This window comes from Cupressus sempervirens, chromosome 11 (assembly GCF_028749045.1).
Source record: "Cupressus sempervirens isolate cs-2001-9-10 chromosome 11, ASM2874904v1, whole genome shotgun sequence".
NCBI classification, from domain to species: Eukaryota; Viridiplantae; Streptophyta; class Pinopsida; order Cupressales; family Cupressaceae; genus Cupressus; species Cupressus sempervirens.
Genome location: NC_143128.1, coordinates 857,918,787 through 857,936,299, shown reverse-complemented (window position 1 = coordinate 857,936,299; position 17,513 = coordinate 857,918,787). Strand labels below are relative to the sequence as shown.

Below are 17,513 nucleotides of genomic sequence, written 5' to 3'. Positions count from 1 at the left end.
AATGAGAATATGAGACATGGATGGGATCTCTTAATGAGGATGATCATTTGATTCGGAGATATGTCTATTATGTGGATATGGGATGTATGCTCAAGCTTCAAAATGCTCCAATGGAGATGGATTTGGGATTTTTGGTGTGGATATGTGAAAACGGTATGAACTTGGATTCTCAAATTGACATGGTAACTTTAGCTTAAGGATTGTGATTAAAATGGCTTGGGAGGGGATCCAATTTATAGGCCAAGGGCTTGAGGGATGGAGGGTTAAGATGCAAGTAGAGATGAAAGCTTAGGGAGGGCTAGGATGCACTCAAAGAGGAGCACATGGATTGTGCTTGTTTAGAACCAATCAGAGAGTGACACATGTCAAAGGGCAAGGATGAGTCAACAAAGGAGGCTCAAGGCCTTAAATGGTCCTCATAATGGCTTGTAAGAGCTTTTAAGGGCATGTAAGAGCATTGAAGGCTTTGTGGTTGGGATATTTTGAGGGAGGAGACTTTGGTTTGGCTTAGGAAAGTCTTAAGCTCACTTGGGGAATGTGACAAGGTTTGGGGGGGGATTAGGCTTGGGTTAGGATTAGATTATGGATGTTAGAGATGTGCAAGTGGATGACATTCATGAGGGTGGGTGAGTCAGTGGCTAAGCTTAGTTAGTATGGGTGGATGGGATGGATTAGGCTAAATGGAGGATTTAGGATAGTTTAGGGGCTATTTAGATTTGAGAGTTTTATTTATTAAAGTGATTTTAATAAATTTTGGATTTGGAATTAGATAGAATAGGATTTAATTGATAAATAATAGGTTATTTGATTTATCAATTAGGACTATAAATGATTAATTAAATTAATCAGCTAGGGGATGGCAAAGGATTAATTAAATAGGAATTTAATCAATGATGTCTTTAGAGATAGCTAAATAGGATTACTGAAGTTGTCTAATTAGATTTAGGTGTCTATACCAGGAAACCAACTAATTTTTGAAGGAATAGTAGGAAGACTCACTGCATTTGATTTGTCCAACTTTGACAACTATAGACCTGAGAATCTTGAATCTTCTTTCAAGGCCAAGCTATCATTAAAAGTCACTAAAGAGGTGAAACCAAAGAAGAAAAAGAAAAAGGTAAAATATGCATCCAATGACAGTAGCATAGATGAAGAATATGTGGAATAATTGGAAGCACTACTAGCTAGGAGATTTCACAAAGGGAAAGGTAAATTCAAAGGTAAGCTTCCTATCATTTTTTTTAATTGCAATGAAGTAGGACATATTGTTGCAAGATGCACAAAGAAGAAGAATTATAGAGAAGGCAACAAGAACCAGAACATAAGAGAAGATGATAGCAAAGATTACAAAGACAAAGGCAAAAAGTGCTACATTGTTGAAGAAGAGGATTCTGATGAAAATGATGATGAGGTAGTCTATGTATCCATGAAGAATGAATCAGATTAAGATGAGGCAACAACACTAGTAACTTGTGTGAACAAAAATGACAAATAGATCATAGAAAGTGGATGCTTACATCACATGACAGGAGACAAAAGTAAGTTTGTTATCTTTACTCAATATGATGGAAATAGTGTTAGATTTGGAAATGATGCTCCATGTAAAATCAAAGGAAAAGGTTCTATTAAACTTATAGAGAAAATTTTATGTGATAATGCATACTATGTTGAAGGATTGAATTACAATCTGCTGAGTGTGTCACAATTAGACAATAGAGGTTGCAAAGTAGAATTTGGAAACAAATCTACAATAATCTATGACATTGATGGAAATATGATAGGAAAATGTGAACAAACTAGGAGTAATAGGTTTTACCTAGATATGAAAGATGTATCCTATTTTGTTGATAGATTTGATGATGTGTGGTTATGGCATAAAAGTCTATGTCATGTTAACTTTGATAATTTGATTAGCATTAGAAAATTGAAGAAAGTCAAAGGATTGCCTAAATTGAAGAAGCTTGAAAATATAATGTGCAAACAATGTCAACTAGGAAAGATGACCAAGTCAAGTTTCAAAAACAAAACTTACACTTTCAAAGAAGTACTAGAATTAGTGCATACTAATTTATGTGGCCCAATAGAAGTGCAAAGCTACCAAGGAGAAAAATACATAATGCTATTTGTGGATGACTAGTCTATGATGATGACTGCCATGTTCTTAAAATAAAAATCTAATTCATTTCAAATGTTTAAGTGGTATATGGCCAGGGTTGAGAAAGAAACAAGAAATATTTTGAAGTGCCTAAGATCAGACGAAGGAGGAGAGTTCACATCAAAAGAGTGAGACATTTTGCAACAACATCAGAATTAATAGACAAACATCAGCATCAAGAACTCCACCTCAGAATGGCACTATAGAAAGAAGGAATAGATCAATGATAGATTGTGCCAGAATATTAATGTTGGAGAAAAATGTTACTTTGAAGTAATTGAGAGAAGCTATAAGTAAAAATGCAACACCTTTTGAATTATGGTATGGTCAATCACCAAATGTAAAACATTTCAAAGCATTTGGTTGTAAATGCTATATTCTTAAAGATTCTAGAGATGGAAAGTTTGATGCAAAGAGTGATGAAGTCATATTCTTTGGATACTCCACTAGAAGTAAAACATATAAGTGTTTGAATACTAACATTAACAAGATTGTGGAGAGTGAAAATGTAAATTTTGATAAGCATGTAGAATTTCAAGTTGATGAAATCAAGAAATCAAAATAATACAAATGCTTTGTATACTTCTATGAAGGAATGCCTACTGAAGAAGAAGCTGCCAATTAGGTTGGGAATTAACAAAAAAATTTAGTATTAGTTGAATCACAACTAGTGAATGTCGAGCTACATTCAAAAGCCAAGTTGTAGAATGAAGATAATGTACATTCTACTTTTGAAATTAGTACACATGAAAGAGATGCTGAAATATTTGAAAGAAATGTGTATAGTGACTCTGAAACTAAAAGATCAATCATGGAAAGAAGGATAGAACCAAGATTATCCAAGTATGTGAGAAGACATCACCCTGCTGAACAAATCATTGGTGACAAGGAAGTTAGACCAATGACAAGGAATAGACTAAGAAATGAATCATGTTCATTGACCAAGATTTAGCCCAAAACAGTGAAACATGTACTTCAAAATGATAATTGGCATAAAGCTATAGAAGAAGAGATAGATCAGATAGAGAAGAATAAAACCTAGACCTTAGTTCCAAGACTAGCTGATAAAAATGTGATTGGTACCAAATGGGTGTTTAGGAACAAGCTAGATGAGAATGGTGAGATCAAAAGAAATAAGGCCAGACTAGTCTGCAAGGGCTATGCACAAGAAGAAGTACTGGATTATGGGGAAACATTTTCCCGTATTGCAAGGATGGAAGATGTGAGAACACTCTACTTGAATATGCTGCCTACAAAGGTTTCAAAGTATACCAAATGAATGTAAAATCTACCTTTTTGATTGGTATACTGGAAGAGGAATTCTACATAGAACAAAAAAAGGGATTTTTTGATGAAAACAACAAGGATATGGTTTGCAAATTGTATAAAGCAATCTATGGTTTGGAGCAAGCACCTAGAGCATGGTATGAGAGACTACACAAATATCTTGTGAAGATTGAATTTGAGAAATAGATGACAACAACAACCTGTGTATCAAGAAAGAAAAAGGTAAATATATTCTAATATCTAAAAACTTTTTTGATGATATAATATTTGGAGGAAAAGATGCCCTATGCAAAGAATTTCCTGATCAAATGAAACATGCGTTTGAGATGTCAATGTTTGGAGAAATCAAATTCTTTGTTGGATTGAAGTAAATAAATTGAAGCATGGCATATTTGTGATCCAATTAAAATATATCAAGGAGATACTCAAGACATTTGGTTTAGAAGATTCAAAATGTCAGTACACCAATAGTAATAGGACATAAGTTATCCAAGAATGATGAGTCAGTTGAAGTAAATCAAACAATGTATAGATCAATTGCTAGAAAGTTATAGTATGTTGTGCATAGTAGACTAGAAATTGCATTAGTTGTTGGAGCAGTGGCAAGATTTTCTGCAAATCCAAGAGAAAATCATCTAATGGTAGTAAAAAGAATATTGAGGTACCTAAAAGAAACTGATGACTTTGGATTATACTAAAAGAGGAGTGAAAAGTTTGAGTTGAAAGCCTACACTGATGCAAACTAAAGAGGTAATATTGATGATAAAAAGAGCACCAGTGGAGGAGCACTTTTCTCAGGTAAAATATTGGTTACTTGGACCAGAAAAAAGTAAAGTTGTACCTCACAGTCCACAATAGAAGTTGAATATGTTGCTACTGCTGTCAAATACACCAATATTGTATGGATCAAACATCTGCTACAAGGTATGAAGGAAGAGGTAACTGAACCTATGATACTCTTTTGTGATAACACAAATGCCATCAACATGTCAAAGAATCTTGTGATGCATGCCAAAACAAAACATATTGCAATTAAGTATCACTATGTAAGAGAATTGGTGGAAGACAAGCAATTGAGGATGGAATATGTGAACTCAAAGGAACAAATTGCTGACATCTTCACAAAAGCATTACCTAAAGATTCATTTGAGTATCTTAGAAGTAATTTAGGGGTGATACCCCTATCCAAGGCTATTTGAGAAACAACAAAACTTTCTTGCATTAAGCAAGTTGAATGTTGAAATTTTACAAATTGATGTTGAGGATACTTACTTTAGGTTTTTTCCTAAAGTAACTAAAGTGCTGAAGTTCCAAATTAGTCACAAGCAAGGCGACAAAGGGAGAAATTGGAGTACCTGCAAATGTTACACCTATATGATAAGATGTTAAAATAATATATCTTTGGAATTATTTTCAGAGAGAGAAAAATAGTAGAAATTGATCAAACCTACAGAACCAAATAGACAAAGAGAGAAGTAGCTGATACCAGAATAGAAGAAACTGATCAATTCATACAAAGGAATAAATACTATGCAAAGGGAGAAATGACACGGCACATTTAAAGGAAAAAGTGTAAGAAGGAGAAATAGTAGTTAAGGAGAGCAAAGCTGATCAAAGTGGTAAGCTATAGAAAAGAGCGAGTCATACAGGAACTGATCAGACATGCATGTAGAGAGAGAAGAAATAACAAAAAGGAAATAGTGGTAAGCTACAGAAAAGAGGAAGTCATATAAGGACTGATTAGACATGCATTTAGAGAGAGAAGAAATAGTAGAAAGGAAATAAAAAATAAGAGGGAGAAGAAGAAGAAAAGAAATTAGGATAGAAGATCAGAGAGGGAGATGTGAAAACTAATGAAAATAACAATGGTAACAAAATTTATTTTTGGCATTTAATTTACTATTTTAACCTAGTTAGCATTTTCATAACTTGGTTGATCAGTTTGGTTTGCCATCAATGCCAAAGAGGGAGATTGTTGGAAATTTGATTGAAAAGATCATTATTGAAGAAGGAAGATTGTCTGCAAAGAAAGAGATTGTTGATAAGGAATGTTTTCAATCATTGTTTTGTTACTAATGTCAAATCTTCTATTTGCTGGAATGAAAATTTCTTATAAGATCGAAGTACTATCACTTAGTTGATTGATGAAGAGGATCTAATCAACAAGATGTAACAAAAGTACCTAAGGGAAAGGTTGAGTTATGGTTTTGTAATGAAGTGCAAGGATCAGTTAAGACAATGGTAAAATGATGTATTGATAATATACTTGAAGAAATAGAGGATGGCCACACTTAGAAACTTTAGAAGTATAAGTTGTAACAAGGTTGTCTACAAAGCTTGACTAAGTTCATTAGCAAGTGTCGAGCAAGCTAGTTCATGTTGAGCAGATTTTCAGTTAGTGCTGAGCAAATGCAAAATCTAGTGTGTGCCAAGTGATATAGAAGGAGCCAAGAAAGTTTAGGTGTCAAGCAAATAATAGGTGTTGAGCATAAAAAAAAATTAGTGGATGATGAGTAAATCCATAGTAGGTTTCGACCATTAGTAACATGTAGTTGGTGCCAAGTAACATAGTATGTGTCGAGCACCAAAATTTCAATAGTGCCAAGCTCCTACATTATTTGAAAAGCCAAAGATTTGCCAAATTTGAGTCAACAAGTTCGTTACCTTAAATTTTGTAAACCAGATGGAGGATAAGGATGATGAGTTGGTGGCACAAAATTTTTGGTAAACCATTTTTGGGCAAATTTAGGAGGATTCTTCATGATGTTTCTAGAAGGAACAAGATATGGGGTAGATTCATTGAATCCTACCTAATCCGATCAGACTAAAAGAAAGAGTGAAAAGATTCGAGAGGGAAAAGTATCCCATACTTCTATTTAAGGAGTCATAGGCCAAAAAGCTAGAGTTGCTAGGTCAAATTTGTTGAAGGGTGTCAAGGAGAAGGCATTGAGGAGAAGGAAGACTATAGGACAAAGGCTCTACTTCGATAAATGACTATATAGGAGATTACACTAGTACATTGAGCATGGAGACTCAAGGAGACAAATCTTGAAGGGCTCACTTTACTTGATGAAAAAGTCTTATTTGGATATTTGGACCTTGAATAATTGATTCACCCCCCCCCCTTAGTTATTCTAAAGCATTTCTAACAATTTCTACACTGCTAGTTCCTCATCCTATCCTATTGATTGCTTGAACGTTCTCAAGCATGCCAAATAGAATTGACCCTGAGAGTCACTAAATGAGATAGGGTATTGATGTTTGATAGGGCATATCTTGAAGCTCATGTGAGGTATAGATGCAATTTTTGGTGCTATAGGATTGTTTTGTGAACACCTACAATAACTTCTCTCTTTTTGGGGATTTGATTTCATTTTGATTTTTCAGCCCCATCTTAGGTGATGCTGAAACTTGTAGTGTTGGCCAGTACAAAATCACCAACTAGTGAATCTCTCTAACCATTCATCATGAGATCAAATTGTCTACCCTATTAGCTCTAAGTGTCTAGGTAAACCCTAGTCCTAGGCTCATTTTTTCCTATTGACTGCTTGAATATTCTCAGGCACACTAAATAGAATTGATCTTGAGTCACTAAATGCCATAGGGAAGCAATCTTTGACGGGGCATATCTCGAAGCTTGTGCAAGGTATGGATGCAATATTTAGTGCTACATGATCTTGTTATGGCACCTAAAATAACCTCTCTCATGTTTTGGAGATTCAATTCCATTTTGATTTTGTGGCCCCATCTTAGGTGATGTTAAAACTTGTAGTGTTGGCCAATACAATGTCGCCAACTGATGAATCTCTTTAAACATTCATTGTGGAATCGAACTTTCTATTATATTAGCTCTAAGTAGCTAGGTAACTCTTAGTCCCAAGCTCATTCCATCCCATTGAGCACTCAAACATGTTGACCTCAGATTGGTTTTGACAAGTGAGTGTCTACACACTTAAGTCATTTACTTAGTTCATGTTAAACAAGTAGTACATGTTGAGCACAACATGTATACACTAGTACATTTGGGCCCATTTTCAACCTTTATTGGTCGAAATTTTGACCCAATTTTTGACCAAACATCGACCAAATTTGACCAACACATTGGTCAAAAAAATTTGGGTCAAAAATTTGACTAACCTACTAGTTGGTCAAAATTTTGACCAATTCTTGGTAGAAAACTCCAATGCATTGGTCAAAATTTTGACCAATGCTTTGTAGAAAACTACAGTGCATTAGTCACAATTTCGACCAATGCTTGGTAGAAAATTGCAATGCATTGGTCAAAATTTCGACCAATGCTTAGTCTAATTTTTTTTGTGGCTCACAGTTATTGAGGTGCACTTCAAAAATGGCCCTTCCTATAAAATTTCCATCTAAAACCTTTCTAATGAGATAATGTGTTATGAGCTCTTCATCGGTGGGATGGAACGTGAATCCAGGAGGCAGTATATGGGTGATGTACAACTGCCTCCTGGATTCATGTTCCATCCCACTGATGAAGAGCTCATAACACATTATCTCATTAGAAAGGTTTTATATGGGTGATGCACAACTGCCTCCTGGATTCATGTTCCATCCCACTGATGAAGAGCTCATAACACATTTCTCATTAGAAAGGTTTTAAACGGAAATTTTACAGGAAGGGCCATTGCTAAAGTGGACCTCAACAACTGTGAGCCTCAGGGAGGGTTCAATTCCTTCCTTTATTATTCACTATGCACCCATTTGATCTCAAATGATGACATGTACTGAATGTTGAGTGTTTGTGCTGAGTGCTCCAAAACCATCCATTTCATGCCTTCATCTATACACAATGTCTTTCTAGTTTCTTTCTACTTGCATGACCATTTCATTTCATATGATCATCTAAAAATTTTGTCACTCTAAGCTCTCAACTATTTCCTCTTGATTGATTGGAATTGCTAAGTTGGCTTGCCAACTTGCCCCACTAAGTCGACTATTCAAGTATGCTCACCAAGTTGACTCTTTGAGTTTGGTCATCAAGTCACCCCACCAAAGTACCTCATCAAGGTCAATCTTTAGGTCCACTCATCGAGCTCGCTCACCAAGTTAGCTCTCCATGTTGCATCTCTAAGTGGCCTTGCTAAGTCAACTCGCCAACTTTCCCCACCAAGTTGCCACTTTAAGCCCACTCACCATGTTAGATTGTCAGGCCGACTCCTTAAGTCAGCTCACTAGGTCAAAAATTGAAGTACACTCACCAAGTTGACTCTCTAAGTTTGCTCACCAAGTCTACCCCCTAAGCCAACTCTCCAAGTCAGCTCACTAAGTCACCCCCACTTGCCCCACCAACTCGCCATGTCAGCTCGCTAAGCCAACTCCCCTAGTCAGCTCACCAAGTCGACAATTCAAGTACGGTCACCAAGTCAACTCTTTATGTTCACTCACCAAGTTTTCCCCCTAAGTCAGCTCACCAAGTCACCCCCACCCAGTCACCTCAATGAGTCGACTCTTTAAGTCAGCTCGCCAAGTTGGCTCACCTAGTGGTTTTACCACCTTGCCTCGACAAGTTGGCTCGTTATGTGTGCTTGTCAAGATTCCCTACTAAGTTGCTTCTCGAAGCCCACCCACCATGTCAACTCACTTGTTTGGCTCACCAAGTCAAGTATTCAAATACTCTCACCAGGTGGGCTCACCAAGTCACCCCACCAAGTCATGTCAACAAGTCGATTGTTCAAGTATATGCTCGCCAAGTTGACTCTGAGTTCGCTCATCAAGTCACCTCGCTTAGTCACCTCAACAAGTTGACTCCTTAAGTCTGCTCACCAAGTTAGCTCTCCAAGTCATCTCACCAAGTCGACTCACCATCTCATCTCACCAAGTGGGACTCTTTATGTAGGCTTGCCAATCTACCCCACCAAGTCACCTCTTTAAGGCCGCTGACAATGTCGGCTTGCTAGGTCTATTCCCAAAGTCGACTCATCGAGTCAACTGTTCAAGTATGCTCACCAAGTTGCCTCACCAAGTTGACTCTTTAAGTTCTCTCACCAAGTCTGCTCACCATGTCAGCTCGCCGAGTCAGCTCACCAAGTCACCCCTCCAAGTTCTTGAAGCAAAGAAAAATTTGGTGTCATTCAAACTTACCATATTTGGAGGAAAAGAAGCAGAGCTTCAACACCTATTTGTCTGGGATGAAGTACTTTTGTTGCTTCTATCGATAATTTAACACCTTATCAGAAGAACCAAAAATGACATAGCCAATACAATATTCCAAGTCTCCTCTAAGATGTTCCTAATTTCTTTAACTCTAGGTGACTACCATTGGCATTGATCACCTTTTGTTACCATATTATCCATATTACAACTTTACTACTCTAAAATGATGTCTAATCAATACAAATTTAGAGCTAGTAATTTAAAATGAAGTTAATTAGTCCAGGAGTAAATGCCAGTACTTTAAACTGAAGTTAAATGAGTTTAGGAGTTAGAGTAGCAACACCCTGGAAAAAGATTCATGAGAAAACATATTAGCATTGATCTTTAGCTAACTTGTAATTTACTGATTAGAATTGCATAACATCTATCTTTATCCACATCCTCAATCACCTTTTTTTTCTCATCCACTGGTGGGAGTGGAATCTGCAATCAGGTAGAAACCAATTCCCATGTGATCTCCACATGCATTAATTTTTGTTAAAAATAGATAGGCAAAATAGTATACAATTTGTTATATTAGAGTTCATACCTTGATTCTCCTCATCTTATTAGTGAATTTTTAGTTGAGTTTGAAGACATTTGGTTGTGCCACAGTTTTTGTATTTGGCTCTTTATTGAGAATTTTATGTTTCACACATGAAAGAGAATGTAGCAATTTGACAATATCTTCATCGATCAAATTCAATTGAGTCTTCACTTTTGAGTAACTTAGCCTTTTGGATGCAATGAATAGCAAGAATGTTAATGCTTGTGTATCATAACCACAGAGCAAGTTACACAAGGAAAAAGAAGTGAATTCCAGATATATCAAGGAAACTGACACTGATAAATGTAATGTATTCACTTTGCATATTTATGGTTTCTATAACACATCAATTTTAGTTTTCCTTTAAACAGATAGCATAAGTAGAAAATGAATCAAATTATCAATGTATGGTCATTAACAATTAATGACATTAACCATTGCTTTAACTTATCCTACCCAACTAATTCTTAACCAGAAATTGGAAGAAGAAATTCCCAATAATGATTAGTAGAAAATGACTTATAATGCCATTTTATATGAATCAAGGAATCTAACTGTCAACCAGTAATCAACCAAAAAGGCAATTACCTGGTAAGTAGTAACAACAAGTTCCATAGGCTTAGAGTAAAACTTCCCATTAATATTACAAGTACCCAGAGATTATATCCATGTAAGCTTTCTATGCTTTGTCTTTGTCTGATAGAACTGCTCGAACACCTCTACGCATCTTAGCTGCATTAAGTAGAAAAGGTCAAAATTTTAAACTGCTTCAAAAATTGGCAAATTTAAAAGGCATACTATATACAAAATGGGAATACCATTTTGGCTGGCAGGTTAAGATCAAATGATTTGTAAGTCGGCCAAAACCTAGTTGTCAAAACTATCACAGTCAAGTCTATGCCAGGATGTGCTTGAGAATTTTCATTAAGATAATCATCAAAATGCCCTTGGTTCTCCTTTGCTAATGTTAAATCTGTGACCTACATACAAGCATGCAGATTTTTACACAATTTACAATTAGATTAACTTCATTGATAAGAATCAAAGTGAGTTTTTTATTTATGTATGATGTAGCATACCACTCCCTCCATTTTAGAAGTAAACTAACCACCACACTATTGCTTTAGCTTTGTCAATATGCTTCTTTCATGATCATCATTTGCACTTTTATCAAATAAAAGTCTCTGTGCAAGCTTCTTCCTACAATTTTGACAAATATTAATTATATATCACAACACATAACAAGACAAAGTCACAAATTTTAAAATAGTATTATATGGATGAAGATTGTCATTCACGTCATGAATTCCAAATGTGTAAAGTTTTCATTCACATCATGAATTCTAGATGTGTAAAGTTGCCATTCCTCATGCTTTATGGCCTTTGGCAGAGTCTGGGTTAATCTATACTTGATAATTCCAAACAATAGTCATTTAATTTTTTTTAAAGCAATTAAAACTAGACTAGTACAAAAAGAAATTGAACCATATATTAAGAATATGGAGTATGTAACCTAGACATACCAAAATAGAAAATGTATCATATTCTAATAAACAAAACTCTACTATTATAAACATTGGATTAGATTGTTTGAAGTAATAAAGGTGAACCAGCTAAATAATGGGCTAATAAAACATGCTTTATTGCTAGTGAGAAGCATTAAAAACTATATTAATGGTATGTTAGCTTGCACACCTAGATTCTGGGTCAGTTCAACCATGGAGATTCCCAGGGTCCTGTCAAATGGGTCATACTAGACAACCCTTCTATTCTACAAACCTCAATGGGTGGTCCACATTGACGGTCCAAGCAACTGCCTCCTCAGGGAATCGGCATACCAGATGCCTATGTACCATCTTTTGGTGCCTTATACATTAAAGAAACCTATTTTGAAGATATTGCCTTGTACCAAGAAACCTTTTGGATAGAGAACTGCCTATCAATTGAGTCAATCATTTCTTTTCAATTTGTATAATATGTTCTATTGAAACACACATTAATTACCTCTTTTGGTTGTTATAATTAGATGCCTCAGTCTTTTGAGGGTGACCTTGATGGCAACCCCCCCATGCTTGTTTGGGGCACAAACATAAGTGTTCAAGATGTCAATCAAGCAATTCAACACTTTTCTGAGGAATTTTAGGGATGATCCTTCAGACCTTGAGGGGAAATACATGTGGCTCTTGGAATAGGTTCAAATTTGTCCCTGCTGGCTTCTTATGGTTACCATCTAGTCTCATTTCAAATTATTGGTTGAGCACATTTGCTTTTGTATTCACTTCATTTAGTTGATTTCTCATTTAGACAATGGAAGTTGAAGGTGATTTGCTCAATATTGATGCAATGAACATCTTCGAATATGATGAAGAAGTTTATGGCAAGATGGTCAGATATCCTCTTGAAGTTCTTGCCATTTTTACCATTGTATTGATGGATGTAGTTGCTCACCTCAAGCCTTTGTGGGAGAAGCACATACAGGTGAGTGAATTGTATTTTTGGAAAAATATGTTTTGTCAGTTAGTATGTTTTCATTTAATGAGTTTTTTGTTTTAGATTTTGTTTATTTATGCACATAAACATGCCTCAGACTTACATATAACTACCATTGCATTCAGGCAAGAATATTCAATCTTAGAGATACAGTTAACATGCAAGATCTAAATCTATTAGGTAGGCAATGATTTTTAAAGTTACGTCTTCATTGTTCAATGCTATTTGAAAAATCTAATAAGGGGGTTTTGTTGTCTTTGAAATCTAGATATTGAGAAGATGGTTTCAGTCAAAGGAATGAAAATTTGGTGCAGCTCAATTATACCAAAAATCAAAGAAGCATTCTTTAGGTGCCTTATTTGTGGATATGCTCTAGCACCAGTACCTATTGATAGAGGTAATTCATTGGATTGCAATTGAACTCTTAATATAATAGTTAATTGTATCTTCGTTGTATGCTATGTTTGTTTCTCAATTCTATTTTACATAAACTGTGGCAGAGAATCTACAACTTTAAACAGATTCATGCTTATGAAAGTGATCTCAAAAGCTTTTAGATTCTAGGATTTTGCAAATAATATCTTACTCCTTATTGTGACATGGTCACTATTGATCTACTCTCTGTAACCTTAATTGGAACTAATAGGACACCATACATGAGGTTCTTCTCACATTGAGCTGTTTGCTTGATGAAAGCTATATATGAGAGAGCACATTTTTTTAAGTGTGAAAAAATCCCTGTATGAGAACTTTCACACCAAATTTTATTCTCATATTCCATGAGAATCTTCTACCAAATTTTTTCAAATGTATTTCATGTTTTAAAAAAAAATCTCATATCTTTGTTTCACTATGTACAATGGTAGTTGCTGTCTAGAAGTGTTTTTGCTAGATTTGTATTCACATCCTATTTTATGCTTCAAATGCTCAGGTTAGATTGATGAACCTACACATTGTGCAAGGCTAGAATAATGTGCTATGAATTCTTTGACATTGATGCATAATAGATGCAGGTAGGAACTTGTTGATTTTAGTTTATGCATGATTTGAAGCTGCATTTTCAAGACTCTGAAGACAACTATATCCTTTTACTTTGTGGTTAGGTTTGTTGATAAGTAGATTGTAAGGCTGCAAGAAATGCTTGATGCCATTCCAGAGGGGAAAATCCTACACACTATTAGCTTTCTGATGCACGAAAAACTTGTTGATGCGGCCAAACCTAGTGATCGAATCGAGATGTTTCTAAAATTACAAGATATATGAATTCTACACTCATTTTTATTGCCAATGGTTAGCATTTGAAGGTTGACATTGGTTTTTTTTTGTAGGTTAGTGGGATTTTCAGAGCTATGATAGTTAGAGTGGGACCAAACCAAAGGATTATGAAATCTCTATTTAAAGCAAAGCTCTCAAGCCTATCTTAGTCCATTTAAGTTGGAAATGAGGGCCTTAATGCTATATACTATGATTTCTAATTCTAATTTGTAAATCATTTTCTCGTGCAAACCTACATCGATTGCCTTCATCTGAAAAATGTAGACAAGACAAGATTGCAAGCCGAAGATCCAATGGAATGTGATACCAATAGTGATAGTTTTGCCTCTTTTCAAGAGGGTGATATGTCACCATCTAATAATGAAGCTAAGGTATAAACTCATACTTTTTACCTTTTGTATATAACATGAATTTTGCAAGCTCTGAAATTGAATTTTGATTGCAAATTTCAAAATTGAGAAGTTGAAAGAACTATCTCACATGCCTGCTATCTATGAGAGGCTAACTAGATCATTAGCTTCGGGTATTTGGGAGCTAGAAGATGTAAAGAAAGGGCTCTTGTGCCAGGTATCTTTCTTTGCATTCATGTTCAATTAATTGGTAATTTGTTGCATGTTCTTTGAACCATATGTTAACCATTATGCTTCTTAAATAGCTTTTCAGGGGAGCTGCAGTAAAACTAGCTTTAGGCACTACTTTTCGTGGTGATATCAACATCTTGCTTGTTGGGGATCTAGGTATGAGTAAGTCTCAACTACTTTAGTATGTGCATAAGTTGGCTCCTCGAGGCATTTATACAAGTGGTCGTGGAAGCTCTGCGGTTGGTTTGACTACTTATGTATCAAAGGATCCTGAAACTAGTGAAATAGTAAGTTATTAACTCAATTTTTTGATCATTGAGCTCTTTGGGCTGCCTACTCCCCCACTGCTACCTACTACTTTATTCTATATAAACTGTTTATTTCTTTGAACTCAACAGGTTCTAGAAAGTAGAGCATTGGTAATGAGTGATAGGAGTGTTTGCTGCATAGACGAGTTTGACAAGATGTTAGACAATGCTCATAGCATGTTACATGTGGTGTGATTTTTCTTCGAGCTCTTCAAATTATGTGCTTTTACTAGTTTCTTGACTTTGTAATCTATGTTGTTGGTTGACTTGTATATCAATGTTTGGTCATTCCTTTGAAGTAGGTTATGGAACAACAAACAATGTCAATTGCAAAGGCTGGGATCATAGCATCTCTAAATGCAAGAGCATCTATTTTAGCTTGTGCCAATCCTAGTGGTTCATGCTAGAACCCTAGATTGTCAGTGATTGACAATATCCAACTTCCTCCAACATTTCTTTCTAGGAGGAGTATGTTTGGTTTTAGAATTCAAGCTGGAGAATTTATTTGTTGTCACTCAAGTATAAAAGAATAATAAAAAATGCCTACAGGTTTGATTTGATCTACCTAGTCCTTGATAAAGCTAATGAACAAATGGATAGGCACCTTGCAAGGCATCTTGTTGCATTACATTATGATGGGCTAGAGGTAAGTTCTAATTTGGTCAATACTATGTAGTAGTTAATGGGGGGTCCAATGACCTAATATTTTTGATGTGAACTACATTATGATTCTAGGACCAAATGCTGGATGCATTTGACCTCCCGACTCTCACTTCATATATCACTTATGCAAGACAACATATACATCCTAAGATATCTGATGAGGCAGTAGAAGATCTGATTCATGGTTATGTTGAAATGCATAGAAAGGGAAACTTCGTTGGCAGTAGCAAGAAGGTTAGCTCAATATATTCTCAAATTCAATTTCTGTATAGTATGCTTACAATTACACACATGAAAAAAGTAACAGTATATCTCATACTTCTACTGAAGAATGCATCTAGATGCAGGGAAATTCTCATGTTATGTTAACTTGTTCTCTTGAATGAATTGTATAGGTTATCACAATGACTCCACGCCAAATTGAAAGCTTAATATGAATAAGCAAAGCCCTCACCTGCATCAGATTCTCTAAGTGGGTAAGAAAATCCTATGTAGACAAAAGTGGGTTACATTCTTGAATGTTTTAAAGCCAGATTGGGGCAATAAAAAGATATCTTACATTCCAATTCTATAGGTTGAAAGGTGTGATGTGGCAAAATCATTTCGGCTTCTTGAAGTTGCACTTCAACAATTTTCCACCGATCATTCAACTGGTAACCATTGTGCATCTTTAGAAATGAGAATTGTCAATTCATTTAGTTGTATATTGAATGCATTATCATCACAAAATTAGTCAGCTCTGAAAGAACTATGTTAATTGGAAGCCACTAAATGCATTTAAGTGTCATGGTTACAGGGACCATTGATATGGATCTCATAAACATGGGAGTGTTAGCCAGTGAAAGAATGAGACGAGCCAATCTTATTTCATCACTGAGGATTCTTATCATGGAAAGGATGTAGGCAGGGGGACCATCAACTCGTATTATCGAGGTAACATTCTTTATACTACCCTAAATAGTGTTGAGAAAATTTTTGGTATGGCACCTAACCAGATATGAATGAATGAAATCACAATTGATGGAGGAAATGCACAAATAGGGATCCAAGGAAGTCAACCTGAATGATGTAAGTAATTCTTTGTTGTGGGTAAATTTGAAGCTATTTCCAGCTTCATTTTCTTGGGGGAAATGAATATATTATGAGTTATGTTGTTCAATTTCAGATTCATAATGCAATTGGAAACCTTGTGAGTGAGGGGTTTGTTACAATTCATGGGGACAATGTGAAGAGGACCTGAATGAGTTTTGAGGATGAAATGGCCCCTATAATAATTAGTAATGAAGTATCTAATTAGACTACAGTTAGTGTGTTGTGGCAAACTGTTTTAATATGCACTGAGCTTCATGCTGTGTAGTACATCAATGGGTGCTTTCTCTTGTAAAAAAATCCAAAAAATTGAAGGAATCCAAAGCTTGGGTGTACTATCTATGAAAAAGACAACCACCGAGGTAATGATGGATATCTTATAATTCTTGCTCAAATAAGAGGATGATAATTATAAATTATGAGAATCATTGGTGTTTTGTTCTATCAAGTTTTGGAGTGAGGAAAAAGTAATTGCAATTATAACTTGGTATTTTTTTTCAACCAACATAATGGAAAAAGTTCATTTTAATGTTCACAATGGTATCTGTCCTCTCCCTCTAGTTTCACGTGGTTACCTAAATATAAAGAGAATTAAATATAAAAAGAGCAAATTATTTTAATCTATATTTTAAATTAAATATAAAGAGGAAAAATTAGAATCTAATCTTGATGTAGTGATGATTCTATGGTTTTGACTTCAACAATTGAGAATGTTGAATATCATCAGCAGCTTGTCTTCCATACACACCAATGATGTCAATCATGGTGCTGTGAAGACTTGGTTTGCTATGAATAGCTACAAGGGAGAAACAAAAAAAGTGTAGAATGCAGATGAATTTACTTGGCAGAATACATCATATGCTCTACTATGAAGCAACTACAAGATGTGCAAACACATAGCTATTAGCTATTTCTCTAGATATGATCATAAGAAGTTTCCAAGATGTAGAACATTGTTATTA

The 17,513-nt window shown here is 35.3% G+C and overlaps 1 pseudogene; it reads left to right on the top strand.

Annotated features, from left to right (window-relative positions):
* The first annotated feature begins 12,171 nt into the window (after nucleotides 1-12,171).
* LOC149532228 (DNA replication licensing factor MCM4-like) lies at nucleotides 12,172-16,702 on the top strand (annotated as a pseudogene).
* Nucleotides 16,703-17,513: the final 811 nt, after the last annotated feature.